General features: G+C 37.9%; 1 pseudogene; it reads left to right on the top strand.

The window, feature by feature from the left end:
* The first annotated feature begins 6,131 nt into the window (after nucleotides 1–6,131).
* On the top strand, nucleotides 6,132–6,873 carry LOC120365063 (large ribosomal subunit protein uL30 pseudogene; annotated as a pseudogene).
* Nucleotides 6,874–7,944: the final 1,071 nt, after the last annotated feature.

Below are 7,944 nucleotides of genomic sequence, written 5' to 3'. Positions count from 1 at the left end.
ACAGATTTCCCATTGGGCAAAATTTCAATGAAATCATACTTCCTCTGTATCAGAATTCAACATCTTTGTGGAGTGCAGTAGGCCAAGGTTTTGATAGTTGAACCTTACGGCTTGCATGGTTTCTTAATTAATGATCTTACCACACTTTACCCAGTGGAGGAGAAATGATTTCCTAGTATAAGATCAGAGTGCAGTAACCAAAATTGGGGGAAATGCGCATTTTATGATCAGTGCTTACGTAGGTTACTTATGCAACATTGAGTTGCCTAATATTCAATGATATGAGTATTTTCTCATTCTCTCCTTCATCACTCCCAATCTTCTGACAAATTATATAAACTGTGAACTAACAGTTTAATATGATTTGGCCATGTTCCCACCCAAATCTCACCTTTAATTGTAATAGTCCCCATGCATCAAGGGTGGCACCAGGTGGAGATAATTAAATCATGGGATCAGTTTCCCCTCTACTGTTCTCATGGTAATAAATAAGTTACAAAATCTGATGGCTTTATAAATGTGAGTTCCCCTGCATAAGCTCTCTTGCCTGCTGCCATGCAAAATGTGACTTTGTTTCTCCTTTGCCTTCTGCCATGATTATGAGGCCCCCCTAAGTCATATGGAATTGTAAGTCCATTAAACCGCTTTCTTTTATAAATTACCCCATCTCATGTATGTCTTTATTAGCAGTGTGAGAACAGACTAATAAAAAGGTATAAAAAATATAATATGAAATCAATAATACATTTCAGTGTGCAGTGGACAATTATTTCTTTGGGCTGATAAGCACACATTCCCTCCACTTTTGGTTACTGCACTCTTGTCTTAAACTAGGCAATCTTCTCTCCTACACTGGGTAAAATGTGGTCAGATCATTAATTAAGAAACCATGTGAGCCATGAGGTGGAAGGAAGGTATGACTGTAGTGGTCCATTCAGATGCCTCTTCCTGGAACTTGACCCCTGAGCCTCCATTCATTCTAGTGGCAGCACTCTGATGATCTCAAAGAAGAGTTCCTGCCCCATGGATTTCTGGAGCTCACTCAGTTCTTTTCTTGTTCTGAACCTCATTTTCCAGTATTCCTGTTCCTTCATAGCCTTCCAACAAATTTTCCTTTGACCCAGAGTCAGTTGCTGTTGTCTGCATCTAAATAACTTTGACTGATACACATTTCCATAGTACCACCTCTTGCAGACACTGCTTACATTTTAAATATCATCATGCATACTATATCATGTCTTCATTCATGCATGATTTGCAGCATTTGTGGAAAGAAAATAAAAACTAAACTAAATATTTCCAACAACCTTAGCATTTTGCACAATTTAAGCTAAGTGTCATGTGAAATTTACCAGCTGCTTCCATAGGGCTTTTCTTAAGAAGCACATTATTTTGTGTCTTTGTTTATTTATGCACTGTACCCACCACTTAAAGATTCTCTTGGGAAGGGACATCTGCCATCTTGATTTACATTCTCATGAGAGTCACCTGTATTTGAATTCTGAGCTTGTTGTTTGTCCCTCATTCTGAAAACAAAAGTGGTAGTGTGAGGAAAAGAAAGAAATGCTTATGACATATTTCATTGTAAGTAACAGTCAATGTTTAAAAAAAAAAAAATCTTTACCTGGAAGAGTAAAGTGGAGATGAGGAGTAGAAAATGGGAAGATCTTATTACCTCTTATTTAACTCACTTTAAACAGTCTAATGCTATTAAGCATCTCCAGACACACTGAATTTCTGTTTCTATCAAGATAACCATTTCACAATTTCAAAGTCCAAAACAAGCCTGTACAAACAGCCTGCTAGAGATCTCTTTACCGACATCTACCTCTGAGTTTGTAGCTACTTCACCCTAAATTGTTCCTAAGTGAACACGAATTAGTGTCAGATATCATAGCCAGAGGCCAAGAAGTCCCTAGGACTGGTGGAAATGAGAATTTAGCTAGCACTGTATACCTTATTTGTGTGTGTCAGAATGTTCCTATTTATTCTGTACTATTTCCTCCCTGTTGGAGAAGTTTCAAAGCCAAAAACTCATTTTATTAATTAAGTGTGATGTGTTTTTCATCTTCTCTCTCACACCTGAAACGCCCGCTGTCAGCTGATATCTCTATTGCCACATATGGGAAACCCTGGCCATTTATAGAATGCAAGAAAACCATGTCCACTGTCTAATAAAGGGAGTCTTATTTTTACCCAGTTGAATATTTTTCTGCTTTAGTTGTGTAACTTTGAGAGAAATACAGCATACATATATTGCAGTGTAATAAGGCAACTAATAACACTAGGAGCCAACAAAAGATGTAATGCGATGTTTTGCTTCTTTCACCTCTAACACATTAGGTTTAAGCTTTAGAATATAAACTATGGTTGTCTTTATCTTTATGCCACCAAAGAAACCCATAAAGATAAAGAATGACAGCTTCTGCAAAAGTATGTTTCCAAACATACCCTGTCATTTCAATGGCAGATGAAACATGCAATCAATCTCAAATGAAAGCCAGCAGACAGAAGAATAGAATTATTAGAAGAAAAATCTGATTTTCCTCATTTCTTAAAAAGAACGATTTTAATATGATATGGTCTTACATTCATTACAAAGGAAATTAGAACAATATGCCTTCACACACCAAAAAGGAAGAAAGAAGGAAAGGGGAAGTTGTGGGTGGAAAAACTGGCAAGGAAATCTGGAAAGATCTATTGCAGACATTTCCAGAAAGAATGAGAACACTGGCTTCCAAGCCCCGATGCAGCCTGTGCTGTTGCTGCATGAAATACCATGATTCGTGCAGATATTTGCTTATGCCTAATTTTTTAATAGTCTTGGCCTATGATACTTTACATGTTAGACAACTGGAATAAAGTCTGAGTTTGAAACACATTAAGACACACAGCACATCGTGCCTCCTTTACTATCATATCATTTAAAATTATAGAGGCTAGCAGCTGCCCATTCTTTTATCCAAGACAGCAACTAATATAGCTACATCTGCAAAAAAACCACAAAAGTTTTATTCTTATAGCAGAAGAGAAAATAATGTTTAATGGGAATTTGAGCTCTGTGGACCAAGATCCGCCCCCCCCCCTTTTTTTTTAAGAAAATAAGAAATTATCCCATGTGGAATATAGCTGGGTATAGCTTGATAAACACATGGTGGCTTTTAGAAAATTAAGTGATTGCCCCTGCTCATTCCTTTCAAATGAGCATCACCACCCCACCTGGACTCTGTCTATTTTCAGACTTTGGTCATTGGACAATTTTCTTTTTCTTGTCCAGTATGTATAACATTTATTTTAGAAGTTAGCCTAAGTGCTGTGGCAAGGTTAATACAATCTTCGGTGTTAATAATGTGTGCTATACTAAACAGAATCAATACATTCATATTTTACAGATGGCTTCTTTTAACTATGTAGTACCTAAACAATATTGTTGAAAGTCAATTTTAATATCCTTTGCACTTTCTCTTCTCTTGTTCAATCAGCTGTCGTTTTACTCAGCAGTCTGAGCACTCAATTTTTAAAAATAATAAAAGATTATTTTTAGATGTATTTTTTCACTTAAGATATAAAATGTGTAAAACAACTTCCCAAGTAGAAATACATTAAAATAGTGGTCCCCAACCTTTTTGGCACAGGACAGGGTGCTGGTGGTGGTAGTGGTGGTAGTTTTGTGATGAAACTGTTCCACCTCCGATCACCAGACATTAGCATTAATTAAGGAACACACAACCTAGATCCTCACATGGACAGTTCACAAAAAGGTTCATGGTTCTATGAGACTCTAACACCACCACTGATACTACAAGAGGTGGAGCTCAGGCTGTAACGCTCACTTGGCCACTTGCTGCTGATCATCTCCAGCTGTGTGACCTGAGGGTTATGGACCCCTGCATTGAAACACACTAACATGACTGTGTAGCTCAGCAATTAAAGGTCCAGACTTTGGGGTGAACTCATCTGAGGTCAAATTTAAGCTCTACTATTTTCTAAAATTATGTGACAAATGACTAAACTTCCCTAAACCTTTGTTTTCCTCCAAGTAACTTTATTAACTTAAATGACAAGTTACTAATCTTTCTCAGAGCCTTTGTTTTGTAATTAGAAAGGGTGGGATAACACTTATACCATAAGGTATCGTAAAGCTTATGTGAGAAATGGAGTAACATGCCCAATACAGTGTCTGGCACAGAAAAAGCAATCAAGAAAGACAGAAGTGGTGGCTGTTACAGGCTAATGGAAGAAGAGCTGGGAGCTGGACCCAGGAAATGTGGTTCTACTCCTGGCCTCACTGTTAACTGAGAATGCAGCCTTAAGTATCCTCATGTGCAAAGTGAAAAGGCATAGGCTAGGTGGTGTCTAAGGACTCTCTTGAGACTGAAATTCTATGGATCTTTGATAAATATTGATTATACTCTACCATATTGTATCACGTTTTTCCTCCACCCGAGAGCTCTTCCGTGGGCTCTTCGCAAGACCGCTCTTCCACTATTTGTGGCTCTCAGTTCAATAATGATATGGTTTGGTTATGTCACCACCCAGACCTCATCTTGAATTGTAGCTCCCATAATTCCCATGTCATGGGAGGAACTCAGTAGGAGATAATTGAATCATAGGGGCAGTTTTCCCCATACTGTTCTCATGGGAGTGAATAAGTCTCATGAAATCTGATGGTTTAATAAGGGGAAACCCCTTTTGTTTGGCTCTCATTCTCTCTTTTGCAAGCTGCTGTATAACATGTGCCTTTCACCTTCCACCATGATTGTGAAGCCTCCCCAGCCACATGGAAATGTAAGTCCATTAAATCTTTTTCTTTATAATTTATCCAGTATCTGGTATGTCTTTATCAGCAGTGTGAAAATGAACTAATGCAAATGTCATCTTAGAGTGCCATCCCTGACCATTGTGTGTGAAATAGCAATATTCTGCTCCCTCCTCACTACCTCTACCATCACCTATTCACTCTTCCTCACATCATTTCCTTCTCCCCGTTTCCTTCATTATGTTTATCACCTGCTCCTCCCATTAGATTTTTAGCCTCATGAGCACAGATACCTTTTCAGCTTAATCACCATCTTACTGCTAATGCTAACAGCAGTCCCTGGCACATAGCAGTTGCTCAGTAAATAAGTATTGAATGAGCAGATATCACACCAGTTATAAACCCAAGAGAAATGAGTGTACATGTTCACAAAATATTTCCACGAGAATGTTCTTAGCACCTTTATTCAGAATAGCCCCAAACTGGAAATGACCTCAATGTCTATCAACAGGAGAATGAATAAGCAAACTATTTGGATTTTTAGTAAAATGCAATATATTTTTTAAGCAGACAAAGAAGTGGAGCATTTTATTTTGACTGATACACATAGCAGACATTACTGAACTCCTCGACTTCAGTATGGATGCTTTCATAGAGCAATGCCCATTTAAATCAGAGACCTATGAGTTTGATGGAGCCTTGGCAGCATTTGGTCCAACCCTCTCATCAACATAAAATGGCATTCCTAGAGTTACACAGCCACTGGCTGAAATAAATGTAAAAGCCCAGGCTTCCTGACTCTAATTCAGTGCCCTTTCTGCTGCATTCAACCCTCTGCCTATTTCATGAGGCAATACAACTTAATAGAAAGAGACCAGGAATCAAACTTCAGTTCTGCCACTGACCAGCTGTGTGGCCCCCACATGACCTCCCCCTTTCTCAGCCTGCATATCTCCCTCTGCATTATGGAGTGTAATAATACCGACCTCAGAAATTTTCTGTAAGGTTAAGTGAAATACTCCGAGTCAGTGGCATATTAATCACTCAGTGAATATTACAGTCATGATGGAAACCAAGTGTGCTACATCCTTTGGGAAAAAAGCTCCACCTGGTGTGAAGTAAGATGGGAACTGAGCCACTGCTAGTTCACGGAAGCCAGTAGTATCTTCAGAAGACCAAAAAATTTCACATCGTTCTACTTGAAAGTTAAATGCATTTAAATATCAGTCTACATTGGTCCTTACAAAGAAAACTTCCCAGCTTCTTTTAAAAGTAAATAAGTATTTAAATAAGTCACTAAATATTGTATTTTATATTCTAACTAAAGAAGTTGGTTTAAAAACCTTTCACAGCTCTTTTTCCAGCTGGAACCATGGAGGGTGTAGAAGAGAAGAAGGAGGTTCCTGCTGTGCGAGAAACCCTTAAGAAAAAGGGAAGGAATTTCACAGAGCTGAAGATCAAGTGCCTGAGAAAGAAGTTTGCCCAAAAGATGCTTTGAAAGGCAAGGAGGAAGGTTATCTATGAAAAAGTGAAGCACTGTCACAAGGAATATAGGCAGACGTACAGAACTGAAATTTGAATGGCAAGGATGGCAAGGAAAGCTGGCAACTTCTATGTACCTGCAGAACCCAAACTGGCATTTGTCATCCGGATAAGAAGTATCAATGGTGTGCGCCCAAAGGTCCAAAAGGTGTCGCACCTTCTTCGTCTTTGTCAAATCTTCAGTGGAAACTTTTTGAAGCTCAATAAGGATTCGATTAGCATGCAGAGGATTGTAGAGCCATATATTGCATGGGGTACCCAAGTCTGAAGTCAATAAATGAACTAATCTACAAACATGTTATGGCAAAATAGAAAAGAAGCAAATTGCTTTGAGAGATAACGCTCTGATTGCTTGATCTCTTGGAAAATATGGCATCATCTGCATGGAGGATCTAGTTCAGGAGATCTATACTGTTGAAAAATGCTTCAAAGAAGCAAATAACTTCCTGTGGCCCTTCAGATTATCTTCTCCACAAGGCAGAATGATGAAAAGGACCACCCATTTTGTAGAAGGTGGAGATGTGGGCAACAGGGAGGATCAGATCAACAGGCTTATTAGAAGAATGAACTGAGTCTACCATGCTTACTTTTCTAAGCTGGTCATTTAATAAACAGTACCTGCTCTCAATTGAAAAAAAAAAAATCTTTCACGAAGTCATGCATTTACATTTTAAAAGTCATACTAGGTTACCTATAGATACATGGCATTTTGAAAAGCTGTTAAAATTTCTAGTATATTTATTTTCTGTACAAAGGTGAATGGTCTTGCTTTAAACAAAACCACTGGAATTTTTATTTTATATATTCATCAAGTTGAGCTTAAATGTTTCAAAAACAAAGGTGTTTGGTTAAGTATGTGAAATTAGTAGGGGATGGCAAATCCCTTTGCAAAAGTCACCCAAGGAAAACAGATATATGTATAATACATATAAACATAGTTGTCATCTAAGTAGAAATAAGTCCGTAAGTAAAAATCAATAACAATACCTTCCCCACAAAATACAAATGTTTTTTCATAAAATCATTTGATTGTGCAAATGGTCCCATTTCTTCATCACTGCAAACTCTGGAGTTGTCTTTTGTTTTTACTAAACAGTATCTAAAGCTGACTGATATACAGATCATTCTTTGATGTTAAAACATCAAAAATGGCATGTGTTATTGTATGACTTTTTTGGTGCCTGCAGTGGTGGGGGGGGTGGGAACGGGATGGGAGTGAGTTTGGAAGGAGTGTAAAAGGAAATGCAAGCGTAGTTTTAAAGGGCATCACCAGACATGTGTGGTCCTATGAATGAGCCACATCAGTACATTAAGAGCTAAGTGCTTTTCTTGTCAGAGGACAATTTGATGGTGGTGAAGGCTTTATATTTCCTCTGTTGTTTCTGAAAAGAAATGGGAAATATACTATTTAGATTAGGAGGGAACTAAAATAGAGGCGTTTTGTGGCAGATGGGATTTTTATGAGCTGTTTGTCACCATATACCAGTCTTGTTAAGAAGCAATCGTTTTCTGCTTCATTACACTAAGATAGCTCTGTTTAGGGTTCCACTCAGCTGTGAAATGATTTTAAAACTTCTATAAGGAATAGAGATGGGGATTTTTTTATATAATAAAAGATTGTTGACAAAAATGTACTAAAACAC

This window comes from Saimiri boliviensis, chromosome 7 (genome assembly GCF_048565385.1).
Source record: "Saimiri boliviensis isolate mSaiBol1 chromosome 7, mSaiBol1.pri, whole genome shotgun sequence".
Classification (NCBI taxonomy): Eukaryota; Metazoa; Chordata; class Mammalia; order Primates; family Cebidae; genus Saimiri; species Saimiri boliviensis.
The sequence above is the reverse complement of the archived record's forward strand: the minus strand, read 5'-3'. Positions and strand labels throughout refer to the sequence as shown.